The sequence below is a fragment of the Lygodium microphyllum genome, chromosome 13 (genome assembly GCF_053477565.2).
Source record: "Lygodium microphyllum isolate KBCC chromosome 13, Lygodium_microphyllum_v1.1.10, whole genome shotgun sequence".
In the NCBI taxonomy this organism is placed as follows: Eukaryota; Viridiplantae; Streptophyta; class Polypodiopsida; order Schizaeales; family Lygodiaceae; genus Lygodium; species Lygodium microphyllum.
In genome coordinates this window covers 100143823-100164960 of record NC_141147.1, presented here as the reverse complement: position 1 = coordinate 100164960, position 21138 = coordinate 100143823, and positions in this window count along the sequence as shown.

Sequence of the window (21138 nt, the reverse complement as noted above, 5' to 3'; positions counted from 1 at the left end):
TACACATCCGTACTAACCCCAAAGGAGTCTTCATGGTTGTGATATCCCTGCTTTCAATTGCAAGTTGAAATTGATCATAACCTGAGTAAAGATCACCCAAAGAATAGATCACTCTACCTGCAAAAGCCTCTGCAAATTCATCAACCATAGGACCTGCACCCACATTTCTTATGGTCACTTTATTGACCGGTTGCATGTCTTGAATAAATCTCAAAGCCCCATTCTTTTTAGGCACAGTAAACTAATGATTTGAGTATGGGGCTGAAGAAGGCTCCAAGATCTTCATGCGAATCTTTTCATTTAGCAAATCCATCAGCTTTGGCAAGTAAGCTTTAGGCATTGGAATAGGCCTCAAGTTCCATGGTACATGTGGCATAGTAAATATGACCATAGGAGAGACAACATTTGGATCCACATAACCTATTTCACTTAGCTGAAATGCAAATGCCTTCCCATGTCTAGCCAACATACGCATAAAACAGTCTCTCTCAGTAGGCAAAAGAAACCCTTCTGCACCAACTTTCAAATCTTATAATGTTTCAGATGTAAACTGATGACCTGTATCTTTAGGATCCCGTAAGCTTGGCTGCCTTGACACTTTTTCATACATACCCTCACTCTCTGGTGGAAGTGGCAAAGCAATTGGATTTACCTTTTTGTCAACTGTCTTGTACTTTGTCTCCACAAATGCTTCAGCCCATTGTAATCCTTCCTGATGAGAAAACAATGCTATAACATCATACATATCCAAAGAACATACTGACAACACTCTGTTTTCAACCTCATTTTCTACATGTATAGTTGCTGAAATTTCAGCCATAGTGTTAGTAATATTCATCCCATAAAAGATGCCTGAAATACCATCATTTTCAGCTAACAGCCCCAATGATCTTAGTTTCTTAATAGCCCATTTCATAGATATGCATTTAGCCCTACACATAGCTTCCATAGGCTTAAACCAACATGAACTGTTTGCTATAAATTGAGAATGACCAATAGTAAATACATGCTTCATTTCATCAAGAGGCGAGTACACCCTCTGAACAGCACTACTGTAGCCCCGCATTATAGTAGTGCTTAATGAAAATCCAGGTCTTTGAATTCCCTTGCATTTGTAACCAAAGGAAACTCTCGAAGCATATCACGATTTCTAGGATGATTAACAAAAACAGTAAGAAATTGGACTGCTTTTGTCCCATCCTTGCTTTTGACTCTTGCATAAGCAGAACCATCATCAAGCACCTTTGTTTCCATACGCACACATGTAATATAGGGCTGTCCCAAAATCACTGCATATGAGGAATTATCTTGAACAAAGAAGTGTTGCTATTCCTGTACATCACCAATCATCACTTTTACATTAGGACATGCAGCACAGAGCTCCCCTGAAGAATTATTTGCAGCCCTCATTCGCCAACCATGATCAGTGTCTATAGGCCATGCACCATTTTCATACAATCCACGCTCAATGACATTTATCTCAGACCCATGGTCAAGTAAAGCAACACAAGGAATTTCACACTCCTCTATTTTCACTACCATTTCAGTGGTAGCTCTAGCCCAATGATTTCTTGTGTAGTAACTTTGAGGAATAAATCCTAGAGTCTCTTCTCCATATTGTTGCGTTTGCCTTACTCCACCATGCGTATTGCTACAAGACAATGCATTTTCAGCCATTTTATTCTCTTTTCCACATGTTGTCCATTGATTAGTAGCATCCTGTATAGACAATCCTGTACTTACTTCATGCTCATATTCAGCCCGAATACCCAACAAACCAGTTTCCTCTTCAAATTGCAGTAATGCACTAGTGGTATCACCAAGAAACTGACGCTTCCTTTTAATTATGTCAATGATCTCATCATGAAGTTCTCGCTTGGCAATCCCAAGGTAAATTCCACCCGACTGTTTAAGATCCGGTCTTCAAGAACCTTCTTAAGATCTGTGGCTGTCTCAATGTCAGATTGCAACTTATATCCTAGCTATTTGCCCTTCTTTTTGCCCTCTTGTTTTTTATCCTGTTTTTGCTCTTGACTGACCTCTTCCATAACATGCTCGAGAGGTGGATGATTTGCAACTTTAGCCTGATCCACACTTCTTCTTGTCATTCTTTTAGATGTCCCTGCAATATCTTCATCTCTTTTTCATTTTTCTTCCACAAGTACATCCGTATTTTGTACCTTTGCTAAATATGCATACATTAAATATGCATCTACCGATGATTCCCAACTAGTTATGCCATGAATGTCTTGCCTTGCATGATACATTTCACTATCAGTGACCTTTCTCTTTTCAGTTGCATGTAAAGCATGTGTCCATATTTTCACCTTTGGACCAACCATCACTTGGCCATGCATTCTATCCAACTATAAATCAAAAGTAGAAGCATGTACTGCCACATAAGCATTTTGGACAGCCAAGTCTTCCAACAACTTCTGCATACCTCCCTTTCCAAAATTCAAAACAAGAGGCAATCCCGTTTCTTGTGCATGGATCTTGCCATCTTTCCAAAAGATAAGCTATCGTGCTAAGGCCTCCTGATAGAAGCACAATCCTTTCTCTCATGATGCAAACTATCACACCACATACATCTTTTTCCAAGTTTAGGGGGTCGTGCCAAGGCCTCTTGATAGGCAGCACAATCCTTTCTCTCATGCTGCAAACTGTCACACCACATACATCTTTTTCCAAGTTTAGGGGGTACTGCCCATCCCCTTTCCTCTTGTCCTTTTTCATCCAATTTTGCAACCTTCAATTGAAGATCCCACATCCCTTTGACTAATTCATCCAAGACATCTTCCCTAACAGAGGGAACAATAGCAGGTACAGCCATAGGGTTAGCCACAGAAGCGGGTGGCTTACTGGATACTTCAACTATTTTGCCCGTAACAGTGGGCAAGCTAGAGACATGCAATCTTTCTCTTCTTCTGTGCTTCTTCACAAGTGCAGCAACAGCTTCCTTGACATGTCTCCACTCTGTTTTCAAACCTGTCTCTGTAGTCTAATCCTCTAGCTAATCATCAAGCTTCTCTTGGAGCTCAGGATCAGCTTCCTGTAGAAACAATTCAATTTTCTGACTTGCAAGAGCTTGTTGTTTTGCAAGATCCAACTATTCAAATCGACTTTCAAATTATCTTAACAATTCTGTAGCTACAATACCCTTATTGGGTTGTATAACCCACTCTTGAAAAGTCTTGCGCGTAATCAAACTGGTATACTCAATATAAAATTCTTCCCTAAGTGTCTTCTTGAAGGCTACCCAGTCAGCATCCTACAAGTATAATTCAGTATCCGTGCTTTCAATTCATGAACAGTAACACGTACAAAATACTGGCTCCATGCATATTGAGCCACTCTTAAGAATTCCATCTTCTGATGAGCATAGGTATGTACATATGCAGATACATTCCTGCCATTGAATAACTTCACCTCATGCTCAACTACTTGCAAAGCATTCATCACAACACTTTCTGTTTGAGCTGAAGCTTGCATCACTTGTTGTTGTTGTTGTACCTGCATAAGCATATTTATATTTTGCACCAACTGTTGCAAAATATCACTAGAGAATGTATTCAAAGATTCTCCCATCTTGTCTTTCCTTCTTCTAACGACCTTTCATGTCAGGTTCACCAATGTCTGAGGAGTTTTTGTCGAAAGGTCAAATCCACTAGGGATTAGAAGTAGAAGGAAGTAGAGATAGGAGATGGAAGAGAAGATAGAGAATACCCAAGTGGTAAACACTACAAAAACAAATCACAATGAATTGAATCAATATGTATTGAAAGAACCTTGAATCTTTGCACTACTCAAAAGCAATCTCCAGGCATTAGTTCTCCTGGAGCTCCTTCGTAGACCAAAAACGTAGATCAGAAAAATTAACTCTTTCTCTGCTGCCCGGAACCCAAATCTGATGGCTCCGTTGGCTCCGAAAGGGGGGTAAAACTCTAGGACACCTACACACCTGGTCACGGATCTCCCAAATCGCTCCTTCTTCTTCTTTCAGCTCAATCTGCAGTTTTCAACCTGTTTACAATGATCGCGACACACACGATTTCATCCATCTATCCTTCTTGTGAAAATCCCCTAATTGGCTGAAAAAGCCACTAGATTTTTTCATGCTATCCTAATCTAGAAGCTTTTTTAACTTTTTCGTATTTTTACAATAAATAATATCAAATATAGGCTAAAATTATCTGAAAATCTAGTATTTTTGGATAATCCATGCAACTCACACTAATACTAATGACTCAGATCACATTGACTCTCTTGATTAATAAGAAGTCAGATGATGATGCATTCCATACTCTTTCACACTGTGTCCTCATAACATCACAACAATGCGCACATCATGTAAAAGAATCTAGAGTGTGGCTTCCTTTTAGATTTAGAGAGCCAATACCACTTTAGGCATTAGTATTAGTGTCCATGGTTCAAAATATTAGATTTTTTTTGGATAAATTTTTAGTCAATTTTTTATATTCTAGATATTATCTCTTGTAAAAATCCATAAAACTATAGATAACTTCTAGATTAGGAGGACATGTAAAAGAAAGCATGTAGCTTTCAGCCAATTTGAGAGGATTTTGTGTAAAAAAAGAGATTAGCGAACTCGTGTGACGCGCGATCGCTGTTTTTAGGCAGTGAACAACACTCTGAAAGTTGGAGATGAAGAAGGAGTGATCTAGCAAGATTCTGGCTAGGTGTCATAGTATTTAACCCCCCTTTTGGAGCCATTGGAAGCATCAGATTGGCGATCTGAGCAGCATAGAGGAAGGTATTATTTTGTACACGTTTTTATCTATTAGAGTTATATTTTCTCATAATGCTGAAAGAAACTGACAAGCTTTATCTCTATTAGTATTCTTCTATATTTTCTAATTCTTTTTGGGAGTATTCTTCTACATCTTCAATCTCTTCGAACCCCTTCTCTTCCGTCTATTCCTCTCCTTGAATCTACTTACACCCTGATGTCTCTTATCTTCAAGAACTTGGCTTGAAACCTTCAACCCTTCTCTTATCTCTACCATCTCCGAAGTCTAAGCTCTTGAACCCCCATACATTCTTCTCTTGCCAAACCCTTGTGGTGACCTTCAACCCTATGCGCTGCGACATTGGTGAACCCGACATGAAGGTCGGTGTGTACGAGAACTCCAAGATGGGGGATTCTTAAAGAGATACTCTACAACAATTGGTGCGCATACTGCAGCAGACTCAGCAACAACAAATCCAAATGTTACAACAATAACAATAAAGGCAAGACGAAGAGAAGATTGATTCCACAGCTATCAAGGTCCTAGAGGAAGTTGGACATGAATTAGAACAATTTAATGGTCAAAATGTCTCTGTTTTTATTTGCTTATATGTTGAAAAAATGCTCTTCTTTGGTGTACCACAATATACATGGAGCCGTTATTTTGCTAGACTAGCCAAGCATGGTCTTCAAGAAAGAATCCATGGTATTTTTCAACAAGATGTGGATTGGGCTGCATTCAAAAAAGCCCTATGTGAAGAATTATTCCTAGAAGACTCTGGCCTAATGACAAAGAAAAGTTTCACTAAATGGGTTGAAAAACCCAACAAAGGTTTAGTTGCAACAGCTCTATACCATGAGTTTGAAAGTAAATTTGGACAACTTGATGCTGAAGACCAACAAAGTATGGAAGGTCAGAATATTGAATTATTCATTAAGACTGCAGATCCCATTCTGCAAGAGAAGCTTGCTGATTGCCTAGAAGATGCCACCTCCAAATCAGGAGTCAAGATTGCATGGACAGATGTTACTGATGCAGTTAACATGATTGCTCGAAGAGAGCGGATGCGACTAAGATTGGGCTCTACTTCAACTTCAACAACTCTATTGATGGAACTTGTTCCACCTTCAAAATCCCCTATTCCTTTGACTAATCAACAAACTCTTTCTTCTTATGTTTTTTCTAAACATGATGTAATGAATGAACTCATTAAAAGCATGCGTGACCTTCATATGAATCTTACAAAAATTAGTTCCAAAGTAGAGAAGCTGGATGTCAAAGTCAAAGAGTGAGAATGAGCATCAACTCAAAGACCCATGAGAGAAGGCTTTAAGAAGCGATGCATTTGGTGTGACAGCCAACAACATGACAAGAGGGAGTGTTCTGCCTTCCGTGGGGCTGAAGCACAGAAGCTCGTCTTTTGGAAAGACGGAAAAATTCATGCGGATGAAACTGGTCTTCCACTGGAGCCAAATTTTGGCAATGGTGGAATGAAGAAAATATTAGAATATTTAGTTGTAAAGAATGCCTATGCAGCAATTGATGCCGCTACCTATGGGCTGCAAATTGAGCCAATTAAATCAAGTTTGAAAGTATCTAAAGCTAATGTGCAATCTAAAGTATAGATGCATACACTAGATCAACTGGAACGTGGTAAAGCAGCCAAAGAAGATTTGACTAACGCCAGTCACTATATTCGAGGAATAACTAGTTGGAAAGAACTGGTAGATTCTTTTTCTACCTTTGCACATTTGGTTGATGTCAATCATAAAGAAGTCTTGATTGAAGAAAAGAGAAAAAGAGAATATGAACCACGGCCTTCCTCTTCTGGCTCTTTAAAACGGGTAACTAGAAGAACACCTGAACAACCAAATCTTGTTGAAAATATAATCCTAGATCAAGAGATGGAAGATGTGCCACAAACAAAGAAGACCGAAGAAAAGAAGAAAGGCAAGCAGCCAGGCTACAAATTGCAGTCTGACATAGAATCTGCAACTGATCTCAAACGAGTTATAGAAGAACGAATTCTAGGAAGCAAAATTGAATTCACCTTAGGCGAAATTATTGGAATTTCCAAACATGAATTCCATGATGTAATTATTAATGTAATCAAAAGGAAAAGACAATATGTTGGTGATGAAGAAACAGTGCATACTTTTTTGCAAGTTCTTTGAGTTTTTGTGCAGGATGAAGAGAAGCTAACTTCACAAGGAATTCAACTTCAAGCGGTTAAAGAATTAATTGCAGCAATTGAAGCTGAAGATAAAGAAAACATGAATGCAAAAATTAAAGAAGTGAAAGATGAAAATGTAATGGTCGGCTGGTCCAAACCAGTTGGGCAGTCCACCTCTCAAAAAGAAGGTTGTCTATAGCACATGCATGAGGAAGAAGAGGCTCGGTTCATTCCAAGCAGTCACTACTCCCGTACGCATTGGGCAAGAGCAACAACGGAGACAATCGTCAAAAATGGAGAAAAAGAAACACCATGTATTGCACTCTTAGACCATGGCTCGGAGATAAATGTCATGGCAAGGAGTCTGTATGAAAGTGGCAGATGGCCCATAGATGTTGATCCAGGTTGGCAAATGAGAGCTGCAAACAACTCTTCTAGAGAGTTATATGTTGCATGTCCTAATGTGTAGGTAAGGAGACATAAAAGACAATTTTCACTTTTTTATTCAAGAATCTTGTACTTATATGTAACATGCCCGTGACTTTCTTTCCCCCCCCTCATAAGAACTCCCCCCCTTTTTAATGGGAAATTTTTTTTAGTATTAATGCAAATTTTTTTTCCCTCTCTCTCTCCCTACCGCGACAGCACGTCGGGGAGAGAGAGAGAGGGAGTGATGTGATGGTAATGGGGGGCATGCAGCCCCCCAAGTGGGAGGGGTGGCGGCCATGCCCACCTCCTCCCCCTCCTATAAAAGGGGAGGCTCCTCCCCCTCCCCCGATGAATAGACTAAGTGCCCCCCTGTGTCGTCACCTCCTCCCTGCGGCAGCTTCAGCAGCCCCTAGGGCTCCGACAACAACTCTCTCCCCCCCCCGATCGGCTGCAATAGCGCCCCCTGGGCCTTTCAACTGCCTTGATCGCCAGTGCTGACTAAAGCCACCCCCCCTCCTTGATCTCCAGTCGCTGCGGGTCCCCGTGAGCAAAAAAGAAGGAGAGGGAGGTAGAAGAGGTAGAGAAGGAGAGAAGAGAGAAGGAGAAGAAGAGGTAGAAGAGGAGGAGGAGAGGGAGAGAAGAAGAGAAGGAGAGGGAGAAGAAGAGAAGGAGAGAGAGAAGAGAGGAGAGGGAGAGAGAGAGAGAGAGAAGAGAGAAGAAGAAGAAGAAGAGATAGAAGGAGAGAAGAGGGAAGAAGAAGAAGAAGAAGAAGAAGAAGAGGTAGAAGGGGAGAAGAGAGAAGAAGAGAAAGAGAGAGAGAAGAGGAAGAGGAGAGGGAGAGAAGAGGAGAAGGAGAGAGAGAAGGGAGAAGGAGAAGAAGAAGAGAAGAAGGAGAAGAGGTGAAAAAGTAGTAGAAGAGGAAGAGGAGAAGGAGAGAGAGAAGAGAGAAGGAGAAGAAGAAGAGAAGAAGGAGAAGATGAGAAAAAGTAGTAGAAGAGGAAGAGGAGAGAGAGAGAGAAGAAGAGAAGAAGGAGAACAGGAGAAAATGAAGTAGAAGAGGAAGAGGAAAGGGAGAGAAGAAGACAAGGAGAGAGAGAAGAGAGGGGGAGAAGAAGAAGAGAAGAAGGAGAAGAATAGATAAAGAAGTAGAAGAAGAGAGAGAGAGAGAGAGAGAGAGAGAGAGAGAGAGAGAGAGAGAGAGAGAGAGAGAATAGGGAGTGAGAGTTGGTGATTAGAGAAGGCATCGAGGGCCATGTCAAGGAGCCACGTTCATGAAACCATCTTTTTCAAGCCACCCCCTCGGTGAAGGACCCCCATCTAACGACCTTTCCTTCCCGAGCTGGTCATCTTGAAGGCCATTAAGGACCGGACTATCCAGACTCCACCTACAAATGGCTCCCAAAAAGAAAGTTGCGGGAAGCATAGGAGCCAAAGCTACCGTTGGCACCGGTAATGCAGGAGAGGCAAGCGAAGTGACAAACGCAACGAATGCCCCTACAACCACAAATCAAACCCAGGTTCTTTAAGCTTTATAATTAATTATGGAAGAAATGAAGGGGTTAGCTACGTTCTTGGAACAAGAACAAGTCTTAGGATTTTTTTTTACTCTAAGCGCTAGGTAGAGTATGGAGTTCGCATAAGTTTATATGCGTGAAATGATAGAGTATGGAGTTCTCATAAGTTTATGTGCATGAAATGATAGCTTTTACACACATAGTATGATAAGGTTTTTGCATTATTTCACATAAAGTAATAGCTTTTAAACCAGTTCAGTGCATGAATAGTTATTTAGAATTCATGCTTCGCGATCACGACTAAAAGAAACACATGAAATGATAGTTTCCATTCATAGGATATAATTGCACTGATGGATAGAAACCTAGACCTTCATGAGATCCGGTGCATTAGGAATAAGTATAATTGCTTGCGAATTATTTTATCGATTTTGCTGTGGACTACCACAAATGGATACGCTCCTAGCTTAATTGAAGCTGGTGACCTAACCCTAAATGGATTATTGACCCGAGTTATGCTTGGTTGTTTGAAAAGATTGTAAATCCCTTGAGCAAGTGTTTTGATACATCCAAGTTAAATTTTGATTGTGCATGCAATGGGATTTACACTTGATAAATATTCCAAATAATTGTAGAAATATTGGAAAATTTTTAGAATTTTTTTGTAATTTTTTTGAGTTTAAATAAAATTTTTGAATTAACTAAATCAATTAAATGATGTAAATCAGGTTAGTTGGGTAAGTGAGGTCAAGTTAGGTCAATTAAGTCAGGTAGGCTAGGTAGGTCAGTTAAGTCAGGATAAGTCAAGTTTGGGCTGGTTAGGTTAGGCAGGGTTGATTAGGGTAGTTTGAGTTAGTCTAGGCTAGTTAAGTCAATTAGGTTAGTCTAGTTTGGTTAGTCAAGTTAGGGTAGTTAGTCAAGTCCTCACTAGATGTGGTTAGACTAACTAACCAGGGTTAGTTAGTGGGGTAGGCAACTAACCATGGTGCAGTTAGTAGGGGGGTCAACTAACCAGGGGTAAGTTAGTATGGTTAACTAACTGGGGTGAGGTTAGGGGTCAACTAACCTTAGGTAGGTTAGTGGGTAGGGAACTAACCTTAGTTAGGTTAGTGATACTAACTACAGTTAGGTTAGAGGGGATACTAACCCTAGGTAGGTTAGTGGGTACTAACCCTAGTACCCTAGTTAGGTTAGTGAGGGTACTAACCCTAGGTAGGTTAGTGGCTAACTTTAGTTAGGTTAGTGGCTAACCTGGGTTAGTTAGGCAGTAGATGGTGGTGGGAGGAGAAGAGGGAGGAGGTGGAGGGGGAGGAGGAGGGTGGTGGATGTGGAGGAGGAGGAAGAGGAAGAGGTTGCTAGTGGAGGTGGAAGAGGCGGTAGCGAGGGAGCGCGCGGTGGCGATGGCAGCATCGGAACAGTGGTGGCGGCGACGACAGGAGCAGCAGCCATCGAAGGAGGTGGCGAACGGCAGGAGCAACGGCATCGATGTCAGGTGCTAGCGACGGCAACGGGCACTGCGGCGACCGATGTCAGGCACTGGCGGCTGATGTCAGTCTCGCTGGCGCGACCGAGGTCAGTCAGCGGTTGAGAGAAGACAAGGAGGAAAGAAGGTGGAGGAGGAAGAAAGAAGAGGAAGGAGAAGAAGAGAAAAAAGAAGAAAGGAGGGGAGGAGGAAGAAGAGGAATGAGAATGGGAGGAGGAAGAAGGAGGGAAGAAGGAGAGGACGCATCGCACGCAACGGCCATCAGGTAATGTTTTTTTTTTCCTTTCTTTTCTTTTCTTTTTTCGTTTTTTCTTTTTTTTCTTTTTCATTGTTCATTTTTGTGTTTTTGTTTTTTTTGTCTTCTTTTTCTCTTTTTCTTTTTTTTTGGTGGTTATATTTGTTTTTTTTTGTGTGTTTTTTTTAAATGGAAAATAAATTCATAATAATAATAAAGGAAACTAGAGGGGCAAGAAATACACCCCCGGCCCGTGCGCATGCGCGGGCAGGGGTAAAAAAATTTGCACTAACGGGGTCAAATGGGCAAGGACGGGGATGCGCAAGCCACGAATGCCACAGGGGTGTCCGGAGGCACGTAAAACCAAAAACAAGCATGTTCACGCGTGAGGCGAGAAACGCAGTTAACGGGAAAAATGAAGAAAATTTAATAAAATCCAAACCGTTTGTTAGATGAAAAACCTGTAAAAAGGAAAAATGTGCCGGGAGATGAGGGGAAAATGATGGAAACAAGGAACACAAGTTCCAGGGAAAAATCAGGGTGTTCACATGGAAAAAACACAAAAAAACCCGAAAACACATGTGTATTAATATCGAAAAATCTGCGCATCGGAACGGAGTGCGGAAAGAAGGAAAAGTGTGTAGAAGAAGGTTGCGACAACCTATCATGACAAAACATAGTTTTGAGCGAGCTAGGATGTGTTCACATGGAAAAAAACCCCAAAAATGGACCTGAAAAGGGACTCGAAAATTAATACGGGAAGAACCGTACATCTGAATAGCAGGTGGTAAAAAAGAAAATTGTCTAGAAAAAAAATGGATTCACAGGGTTGGCACATCAAAACTCAGTTTGGGGGAAATTAGGAGGGGTTCACGTGGAAAAAAACACGAAAAATGCGTCCGAAAACACTCTGAAAAATTAATAACTAAACATCCGACAGTCGGAAGAGGGGGGAGGAAAAAGAAAAAAGTGGGGGAAAGGTTGGCAAGACACGGATGCCAAATCAAATTGGAATTTCGGTGAAAATAGAGCAGGTTCACATGGAAAAATGTGAAAAATAGGCACAAAAAAGACTCAAAACTCGAAAAATTTAATAACGAATCAACCGTGCATCAAAAAGACATGAAATAAAAAGGAAAAGTGCCAGGGGGAAGAGGTAGGATAGGGCTCACACATCAGATCAGGGTTCTGAAGCAATAAAGACGCATTCACATGGAAAAATGTCCATTTTACAGGAATTGCTTCAAAAATTAATAACTTGAGAACCGTCTATCGGAACAGCGATTGGTAAAAAGAAAAAATAGACAGTTCGAAGGGAAGAAAAGGGCTATAAAGTTGGATTGAGATTCTGGTGAATGTAGGGTACGTTTGCATAGACAAATCTCAAAACAAAGGATAAAGAAAAACTATCAAGAAACAACCCCGGGGATAGGGTAAAATAGAATGAAAGGGTGGGAAAGGAACCCCATCAGGGTAAAATAAAATCACGGCATAGATGCATGATCATAACAGGAGACATGCATAGGGGTATACAACATAGACGCGCAGGAACGCGTCCCCACACTTAAGACCTTAGCAGGAAGGGTAAATCCAACATCAAGAACTTGAGTACCTCACATCAGACCAACCCCGATGTCCCCACACTTAAGACATAACCATCACTGAGAAATAGAAGGCGTAGGGTTAGAAAAACTTGGCCCATATTGCCGAGGGGGAATGTCGACTATCGAGGTTGCGTCTGGTGTCGTTGTGTCAACTGGAGGAGGTAACAAGGTGTCTTCACAGCACTCGTCCAACACCCGTTGTGGCAGGGATCACGCAGCAGCACCCAGGGAGGTAGTTGGTTGAAGGAATCACAGGAAATTCGGCGATGGCGAGGGATATTGCACTCAACTCACAATCACTCAAATGGATTGAAAGAGCAGTTACTCGCCCCATTACGAACATCACTCGAAGAAATAATGATGAAAACCTAGAGCTCACACCTGGTTTAGAAATCGACAAGGGAATGGTATAGAAAGTATGCCAGGGTGCACAATTGATGGTGCATTAGTGCATCCAACCCCGTCTGGCATAGGTGCAAGGAGGAAGTCCAGGGAGCCTTGTAGTGCAGTATACAGAACATAGTGATGTGTCATGTGCTGATGGCAGAGATCGAGCCCGTGGGTGCATAGGGAAACGTGAACGTACCTTACTCCAATGGTCACAATGTCCCTCAATCCTCACCTCTTGATAATTGATCGAAGAAACACCAGTCACACTTAGCCCACTCTCTATCTCACTCTCTATTGATAGATACAGAGGGCAGCCCATTCCTGAAACCCATTGATGTAACCCTCACTATCACTTGTGCAGAGGTTGTATGCCTTTTGCGCATTTGATGGTGCAACTGTGCATCTCCCCCTATGCTGACATACAGTGCAAGAAGGAAGGCCAGGGAGCCTTACGGTGCAATGCACAGGAACAAATCGTGCATTGTGCATTGAGAGGCCCATCCCGTACGTGCAACACTCCGTTCACACATCTCACCTCTCATTTGATTTAAAAGGAAAGACTGGTCACTCACCCCACCCTCTATCTCACTCTTTGATAGATATAGAGGGCAACCCATACTCACATCCCCACCTTGTTAGGATGAAAGCTTGCATCACTCTAGGTGTTGGTGATGAAGATTATGTCGGTTGTGGTTGTCATGAGGATCTTGGAGACGAGGCGTACCTAGGGAGGCAGCCAACAAGTCTCGTACTTCAATGACTTGTAAGAAGAGTCATCTGTTAAGAAGGGCAAACGGACTGATATTGCAAAGACAGCACACCAAGGGAGGCGGCTTCAAATTACTTGCTAGAAAGATTATGCTGGTGAGTCAACTATCCTGAACTGTGGGGTGTTACCACCTTTTCCACAGTCAGCTTCCCGCCCAAGGGTGTTTCCACCTTTTCTTGGAACGAGGCCTCTTATGACAGGGAATTTCTTCATTTTCTCCCATAACAGTTTGTTCGTTTTTTGTTTTTTTTTCTCTTCTTTTCTTTTCTTTTATTTTTTCTTTATTTTTTCTTTTGTTTTTTTTTCATTAAGAAAGATAATGGTAGAAATACCATGTGTCAGGACCAACCTCGCCACCATTGTTGGATCAGACGAGAAGAGAGCAATGTCGGATTGAGATTTTTCTGCGGGCGGTTAGCAGAACGAAACCGCCTCATGAGGAGAATCATAAGGGCTATCAGAAGCACGATGAGAAGGACACTGTGACGCCCAAAAGGGAAAGGACAGGTCGACTGTGATTGTCAAGATCCCCAAGGAGGGAAGTACATCTTCAGGCGATATCCATTGATTAGGAAAGGATCATCAGAGGCATCAACGGTCTGCACCGGAAAAAAGCCGTTAGGATTGACGGTAAGTACCTTGTACGGGCCCATTCACCATTGTTGAAGCTTGCCAAGAAACTTGCCAAATCTCAAATCATAGGCTAGAATAAGATCACCTTCTTTAAAATCCTTGTGCTTGATAAAACTGTCATGATAGGCCTTGCGTCGCGCTTGAGTGGTTTCCATGCACTGTAGGGCCATCCGTCGTATCTCATCCAAGCATTCCAAGTGCAGGAGATGGTGTTGCAATGACTCACTATCTCCCAAGCGTTCTTTAACTGCCACTCGCAAAGAGGGCAATTCTAGCTCAACAGGAAAGACGGCTTCTGTACCATACACTAGCTGGAAAGGGGTTTGTCCTGTAGCTACCTTATGAGAGGTTCTATATGCCCAGAGGGCTTCTGTAAGTCGATCCTCCTAGTCGCAACGATGTGTGGCAATCGTTCTTGTCAGAATCGAGCAAAGGATGCGATTGGTGAGTTCAACTTGGCCGTTGGCTTTGGGGTAATAGGGAGTAGACTTGCGATGGTGGATCTTATGCAGTTCCGTCAACTCCTCCATGATTTTATTAAAGAAATGAGTACCTCTATCACTTACCAGCTCGAGAGAACTGCCAAAACGGGTGATAATATTCTCGTACATGAACAGGGCTACACTATTACCATCGTCCCACTTCAAGGCTTTAGCTTCACACCACTTTGTGACATAATCCGTACACACTAGGATGTATATGTTCTACATAGAGCCCAAATGGCAACACTCTATAGGCATAGGTCCCCCATTCGGTGGTGAAGGTTGTTTTAGATTGGTCCTCTTCTGCGATTTGGACTTGGTTATATCCGCTGAAACAATCCAAGAGGGAATAAAGCTCATGGCCTGCCACCCCACTGAGTCCAACAGTTGGTCTGTAAAAGGGATAGAGAAATGATCCTTCTTCATCTTTGAATTGAGCTTCTGAAAGTCGACACATATTCGAAGTTTTCCATTCTTCTTAGGTACTACCACAATGGGCGAAACCCATTCACTGTTAGCCACGGTATAAATGAACTCTGCTTCAAGAAGTTTCAATAATTCGACCTTCACCAGAGCAGAGTAATTAGGATTCATACACCTTTGTTTTTGCCTTACAGGTTTGGCGTTGGGCTCTAGATCAATGTGATGCTGGCATACTGTGGGATCAATCCCTTTTAGATCTCTATATGACCAAGCAAACACGTCTAAGTTCTCTTTGAGTAAGTCTCGTAGGACCACTAGTTCTTCTTCTGGAAGATTGAGACCCACTTTCAGATGACATTCAGTACCGTCAGTATCCAAGAACGTTACTTGTCTTTCACCTTCCACTTCGTGGATAAATGTCCCATGGATTGCTTCTGGATAGAGGTCTGACTCTTTCAAGAGGGTAGTATTCTCATCTGATGTTCCACTAGAACCAGTGTCCTCCTTCTGAACAGATGATTCATTCGTCTGTTTAGGTTGCTGGAAGGGTATTAGAGCTTTGTTTTCTTCTGTGTGAGTAATGATTTCTTCAGGACTCAAGGATTCATCTTCCGAGGATGCGTCCAAGAATGTCACATAGCACGGACCTTCTAGAGGCCGTGGCTCTGAGGGCTTTGGCTTTTGTTGGCAGGGGGCATCATCATCATCTTTTCTCTGGACTGAACAGTCAGGGCGACAGAAGCCACTGGTAAACTTAATCTTTATTCTTTTAATCCATTGCTTATACAGATTCTGCATACTTTGTGGTCCATTGGTCAACCCAAATGGAACCATGGTCATTCCATCCAATACCTTGAGATCTTCGGCCTCTGAGGTCTCTGTAGGGGCATCAACAAGATCATCCGCTATCAGAGGGAATTCTTCATCTGCACTTTCATATCCTACTTCATTTTCTTCCTCATCATTTTCATCCTCTTCCTCTGGAGGCTCTGGCTCTGCTTCTGTAGAGGCTTTGTAGGAGAAGAATAAATCTTCTTCCTCTGCATCTACTTCTGCTTCTGTCACAGCTTCTGACTCTACTTCTGGCTCTTGCTTTGGCTTTGGCTTTGTTTCTATAGAGGCTCTGTAGGAGAAGAACAAATCTTCTGCATTTGCATCTGCTTCTGCTTCTATCACAGCTTCTGACTCTACTTTTGCCTCTGGCTCTGGCTTTGGCTCTGTATCTGTTACTGTCTTTGTATTCGCTCTATCTCTGTTGTGTAGCCACTCTATATCTGCTCTGTCTCTGTATTGTCTCTGCTCTGTAACTGTATTGTCTCTGTACTGTCTCTGCTCTGTCTCTGCGATCATCATGTAATAGGGAGAACAGTACATCCATGCTTCTATTTCACTGTCAGAGGTGATTTCAGAAGTTAAGTCTAGTTGAGGTAGGAGGTATTCACCCATGGACAAGGATTTTGCTTTCCTTGGCAGTTGGCTCACAGTGCCCACTATTAGGGATTGTGCCTCTGTTTTCTTAGGAAAAATCTGCTTAACAGCCTCTTCCTCTCCTGATGTACCATCTATTACCTCGTTGGAGGAGTCAGTTATGACTTCGATGGATGTGGATCCATTGCCTTTTTGCAATCCATACAGCTTCAACACCGCTTTATTGGGTTCTCTGCCTAGGGTTAGGGTTCCTTTGAACCAATCCGTCCTGGCTCTTGCTTCAAAAAGCCAAGGTCTTTCCAACAGCAGAGGGTATGAGGTCCCATAAGAATTTGGTTTGACCACCACATATGTCAGCCAATAATCTCTTCCTGCAAGGGTTGTTTTTACGTATGGGAGGATGCCCAACTGTTTGACTCTACTTTGGTCTGCCAATCTGATAAGCCACTGTGTAGGTTGAGTTCCTTGCAACCCTAAGTCCTTCATTGTGACATCCATCATTATGTTTACTGATGGGTCTCCATCAATCAATGCATTTGAAATGAAGCATCCTTCTATCCATACACTAATCTCTGGGGTTCCAGGATCTAGGAAGGCATTAGCCACATCTACTTCCTTTACAGGCTCTGGGGCCTTATTGGTCTTGGTTGTTGTTGAAGGAGCGATACTTAGTCCACGTCTTCTTGTCAAGATGCTTTTGAATTTCTTTCGGCCGCTGGGAGATAACATCAGCAACTGTCGGAATGTTAAGTTTGGGTTAAAAGTGTCTAGATCTTTTACCAAGTCATAATCTTTGATAGGATCCACAGGCTTCTCCAATCGGTTGGGGAAGGGGGCTACACCCCTTTTCATCTTTCCTTTTTCTTCTAGCAATTGCTGCATCGGCACTTCTTCTGTTTCTGGAAGTGCTTCTGTATCATCCATCTCCTGGGCCTCTGGTCCTGTCTCTAGGATTGTCTCTGTAACTCTCTGTGGCACTGTAGTGCTCTGTACTGCACTGTTCTGTTCTGTACTGCTTTGTCCCTCTGTAGGTAGGTTGAACTTCACAGTCTTGGCAGGAGAGTTATTTTCGTTCTGAACCACTGTTTCCTTCTTCTTGGTGCGCGTAACCGCAGCAACTTCCAACTCTACTAAATTGGAGGCAGGCTCTTGTACCTTTTTTTGGCTATCAGTGGCATTGGCCTTTATAGGGGCTGGACTGGGAGAGTCCTTTGCAGTGTGGCCTTCTCCTTTGCATCGTCTGCATAAGGGCTTGTAGTCCACAGATCATCTAGGGTTTAGAGAATTCGGGGAGATATGTCCCTTTTCTCTACACTTATAACATTCCACCTCTTATCTCTGACCACCACTAGACTATTGTCCTCTGTAACTTTGAGAGGGAAACCTCCTCGGACCGAAATTAGGACCAAATTCTCTAGGCTTTGGTCCAATGTCATGTGTTGTCATTTTGGATTCTAGCAAGTTGAATCTTGCATTTTCATCCTTTTGTCTTCGTTCATGCATCTCTTTCAGAGAGCAAATATCCTCTGTATGGTTCTTTCGCAAACAGTAGGAACAGAAGGCTCCAGAAATGGTTAGTTTCTGGGTATATTCAGTGGCTAAATGTCCTGCTTGATGACACTTTCCGCACCATGTATTAGAGCGCATCAAATCTCTTCCAGCTCCCGCAGGAGTGGATATATTGACAATATTCACCTTTAGCTTCTGTAGCTGCTCTGTAATCACATCTAGAAGCTCTTTCTTGATACTTGCAACTGAGTTGGATAAGAAGTCCTTCAGATTTTCACCTCTTGAAGTACTTGTAGTAGGGTTTTGGGAAGCGTCTGTAATTAGTGCATACACTGGTTGGATCGATCCAGAAGGTCCTCTGTTCTGGCTCTGATTCAGAGCTCTTGTTGAGACTTGGGGTTGTTGATTCCAATTGGTAGGGTTCCACTGTTGTTGAGTTGCCATTGGAGGAACTGTTTGAGGCCATTGTTGCTGTGGTTGAACCATCATTTGAGGCACTGTCGTCTGCGAAGACCACACTAGATTAGGAGTATTATAGTGCGGCACTATTTGCATCTGGGGATAGGGGTAGGGAATTTCCCCTGGGACTGCATTTGGTGGGTATACCATTCCTGGCATGGGAGGAGGTAAGACTCCTCTTCCTGGAGTCATTGACAGCCTTGCTTCAACTTCGTCATACAATCTTGCACCTTCCACTGCATCTTGCAGATTGACAAGTCTTCTCAATTCCATGAACGTGCGAACTTCTGGTTGTAGGCCCCTGAGAAACACTCCTTTTTGGATTCCTTCATCCAAATGATGGTTAGTCAATCTCTTCAGGATGGATCCCATTCGGAGACATAAGCTTCTACTCTTTCTCCAGAGGACTGACTTAGGTTCATGAACTCCTCTCGTATCCGCTCTTCAAAACCTTCACGCCTGAATTTAGTGAGGAAGGCCAACTTTAGATCATCGTCCCATGTGCCAAAAGTTCCTGCTGCTTGTCTCTCATACCACTGAAACACCGCACCTTTGAAATTGACGGGAAAGATTGCTAACCAATGCTTAGGGGTTCTAGCATTGTTAGCCACACATGCTAACATAAACTCTGCTACATGAATATCAGGGTCTTCATTGTACTCTCCCTTAAAATTTGGCAATGGGACTACATTTGTTGGCTTGTCATCAATATTTCCAAGACGAATTTGACTAGGAAGGGGACCTTGAGTGGCCATGGGGACTTCTCTAAAGAGTGCTTTTAGGGCATCAAAGGAGGCTTCTGTTGCAAGCTCGTTCTCGGCTTTGATTTTTGCATTCTCTCTTTTTATGTACCTCTAGACTCGTTCTAATGCTTGCCGCTTTATTGCGTCATTCATCAAGGGGTTGGCTTCAACCAGTTGGTCTGGACTCAACAGGATAGTATTAGAAAGGGCTTCGGTCTCTGGAGGATTCTCTGGCTAACATGTCCTCTATTTCCTTCTTTTCAACATCTCTGAATTCAACTTTCAAACCACTACAGAGAGGGAGATATTCTATTCTGAAAGTATCAAAACTCATTCTTCTTAGGATAGTTGTTGCATCATTATAATAATGCCAACTTCTAAGGGTTTCAACAGTGTATGTTGTGAAAAACACTCTGTTTACCAATTTCCAGTGGGTTGCTAATTGGACAAACAACAGATTGCCAGTGCACCAAGCATCCCATGTATCTTGCTGTTGAGCATCCACGAACAAATTCCAACTCTTTTCCTTCTTGTTTTCGTGAGCCTCTACAGACCAAGACTCCTGAAGCTTCTTCACAATCTCCCACTTGATGATGTCTGGAAACTTCTCAATGAATGCCAAATCTTCCATGAATGATCATTCTCTCTTTTTCTGCTCTTTAGTTTGTTCCCAAATAGTTTTCCACCAAGATGCAAGTTTCTGCTGCTTCAACAAGAAGAGGAAACAATCCACCACATAGAGCATGCATCATGATGGTGATATGTCTCCGCCATTGTGGGATGAAATTCTTGTGGAAAGTGGCTTTGATAATGAGAATCTCCAACTCTTCAATGGAAGAAGGAACTTTGCAAACTTCCATTGAATTCTCCTCTTCTTGGCAATGCCATTTCCTTCATTTTCAGCCTCTTCTAGTGCTTGTTAACGGCAAGTTTCCCAGGCTGCGCACCAAAAACATGGAGCACCAAGAGGAACACCAAGGAAAAGGGAACTATCTTGCAAGAAAATCTATCTTGTAACATCAACAAGCTTTTATTTCATTCTTTTGATCACCAAAACAAAGAAAACAACAATTCTTCACGCAGCATCATAGTAGATTTCTCCCACGGATTTGATAGAATCAACCATAATCTTCAACATCTTCATAAAACCCATCAATGTAACATAGAACACAAAATAATACACCATATTTTGAATGAAAATCAATCACATATTATCGTTCTTCAATGTCTTCATAGTTCTCTCTCTCAATCTCTCATATACAGTTACACTGTTTTGATACATTTGACTATCTCTGGCTCTCTCTCTATCTCTCTATCAATTGTACATCATATCCTCACTACAATACTCTCATAATAACCCTCAATAATCCTTCTTAGGTCGTGGATGCACCTCCCAAGAGGTATGTTTGATATGAAGAGTCACCAGAGCCACTACAGTGTCCTTTCACAACTCACTACTGTCATTGTGACTTAGTCTTCTCTTCAATCTTCAGCAGCTGCTTCTTCCACTTGTTTTAGCTCTTTTGAACTTAGATTCATCCTTTTCAAAGGTTAGAAAACTTTCCCAAAGTCACACATACATTCTACAGAATACTTACAGAAGGTCTACAGAATAGTTACAGTACAGTACCAGATCATCTACAGTACAGTTATAGTACAGAGACAAAGCAGAGACAGAGGCTCTACAGAAGGTCTATAGAAGGTCATCAGAACCTCATAACTCATACTCAAACCATTCCATACTATCAAAAACTATTCAATAAGCTTTCAAAAGATCTCAATATTCATTAATCATCAATTTATGCTTCATACAAAAGACAATCAGAACAAAACAGAAATATACAGAAGGTATACAGAACCAATCAGAGCCTCAACAGAACATCATAGAGCTTCATCACTCTAAATCATCCAAAAAACTCTCAAACATTTCCATTAACAACCATACATCACTCTAAATCATCAAAAATCAATCATTCAGATCTCAAAAACAACAAAAATCAGTCAAAAATTCAATCTTTTTCCACTCTCAACACAAACATAACGTGGTAGCTAATTAGATAACTAAAACAACCCTCGAGGGATGTGTGGTGGATGTGACCAATGGGTCTATCCT